Below are 2,447 nucleotides of genomic sequence, written 5' to 3'. Positions count from 1 at the left end.
GCTCAACAGAGTGTTAGAGTATTGAGAGAGGTTAGGCATAAGAGGAATTAGATGCTGTGAAGCAAGAGAGAAGACTGTGCTAGTTTGCTCATGTGATGCAGATGGATGCTGACAGCTCCATAAAGAAGTGCCACTCTCTCAAAGTAGAGGGAACATGGAAGTGGGAGATCCAGGAAGATATGGAACAAAGTACTGAAGAATGACCATAGAACACTGAAACTTTCAGGCAAAATGACAAAGGACCGGATGCCTGGTGCATAACAAATGCAGAAGTATCAAGGCTGGTCCTCCTGGCGGAGAGAATTGACCTGCAAGAGTCCTGTGCTGGTGCCATGTAGATGCACCAATGTGGTGTCACATAAAAGCATGTGCGGTGCCATGCAAAGCCACATGTGGTGTCACATAAAAGCACCTGTGCGGTGCCATGTAAAAGCACCCAGTACACTCTGTAAAGTGGTTGGTGTTACAAAGGGCATCCAACTGTAGAAACTATGCCAAATCAGAGTGGAGCCTGATGCAGCTTTCCAGCTCTGGTCAAACCGTTCCAACCCCTACGAGCATGGACAACTGAACAGCAGGTCTTCACAGAAGGACCCCACCCCAGTTTTGCATGTGCGTTGGTTCTTAACTCCTTTGTATGCCCCATTTAAGTCATAACTCCTGGATACCTCTCTGCTCCTACATTCTATGCTACTGTCTGAATTGCAACTTTCCTGGGTGGTTAAAGAGGTCCAGAGCCAAAGTAACCAGCTCAGTTATGCCAATTGACTGTGGGGTAAATAATTCTTTTTGAAATTCACTTCAATTCCTCCTTGACCAAATCCAATTGGGACTCTTCTCAGCTGGTTCTCTCTCTCTCCCAGAAATTGATAGCTGTTTCATGAGATCATAGACAAATTTGCCCAAAAACTCTCTTGCTCCCACCCCTATGCCAAGGACATTGAATTGGAGGCTAGATTCTCTGAATCTGATAGCTAAACTCCCATATTTTTCAGTCTTGTAGAAGTGAACTTCCTTAATTCTTTCACACGGCATATTGAATTAAATCAGAATCAATTTGATGAAAGTGAGTAGAGTACAATATCCAGTCTCATACCACTCTTATTGAGGTTGGCTGAGTGATTTTTCCATTCTGGAAGGTTTGCTATGCACTCCCAAGTCATTCCACCCATATAATAGATCCTGTTTCCATGATTCAATTGATACAGCTATTCCAGGCTACCATTTTTATCCCCTGATATAGTGGAGCTACTGATAGCATTGTCTTTTCTCTCACAGCGCAAGATCTTTTTAAGCACTTGATTGTTATTTTATGTGTACCACCTTTGGACTAATGTGACTTCACATGAACTCCACAGTTTGTCTGCCTTCGCAGAATGGCATGTTGAGTTATCTAATTTTCCCCACCTCAACAGGTTTGTATGAAGGCAGGAGGTCATATACAGACCTGAGGATGAAGCTAACTCGAAGAGCTACTGATCATTCCATTTGGCACACTCTCTCTTTGCCGGACTACCTTATGGGTTCTCTTGGTGGCCTTTTCTGCAATCACTTACTGAATAACCATGCCCTCCTTTGACTTCCCTTTTGTCTTCGAGCCTAGTCCCTGCCTATTGGTCTCAGTGTCCTATTATTTCGTTGATCTTGAGGCTAATTTTTGTTGCATTCACAGCCTCCCGGACTTTCTATTTTCTGTCAGTTCTCAGCTTGGGTTGGAATGATCTTACGACCTAATTTTCGGAATCTCCAAGCACACACAAGATATAGATAGATAGGTAGATACTCATTGCAATTCAAGAAAATAGACACAAACACAAACATTCAGAGAAAACTTCCACCTCACACTCCTTAAGTGTTCACAGTGATGCACACACACACACACTTGCATACATGCCTTACCAACCCAACAACACAAACATATTAAGTGTGTGTATCGTGATTATAGCTTTTCAAACTGTGAACTACAAATTTGATCTTGGTTAAAACGCCGAGAAGCGGCCTCTTAGATAAAAACAGTGTAGTTTTTAAATTCTAAAAATTTATCGTTTCCTTAACGGAATAATAAACCATATTTCCAAATTAGTGGTCATATATTACAATTCCAGTAGGCGCTGAAATCACGTACCCTGAGATGACTGTATCGCAGAAATGCTTGTAAAACAAAATCAGGGTAATGAGAAATGTAGTTTGACCGTGACGACTACCAATGTACATGGTTTGAAATGGGGTATAAAGGTAAAATTAAGTAAAAACATCCAAATCCAGTTACAAATTTGCCAAAAGAGTTTAGAAAAAGTCCGAAATAACATTTACTTAGGTCATATCAGATATGAAACGAATCCAGAATTTCTGCTCGTAGTTATCGAAATTATTTGAAAAGACAAAGTCATAATGCAACAATCCAGGAAATAGAAACCTGAATCCAATAATGCCTCGTCGATAATCTT

This window comes from Octopus bimaculoides, chromosome 19 (assembly GCF_001194135.2).
Source record: "Octopus bimaculoides isolate UCB-OBI-ISO-001 chromosome 19, ASM119413v2, whole genome shotgun sequence".
NCBI classification, from domain to species: domain Eukaryota; kingdom Metazoa; phylum Mollusca; class Cephalopoda; order Octopoda; family Octopodidae; genus Octopus; species Octopus bimaculoides.
Note: the sequence above shows the minus strand (reverse complement) of the source record.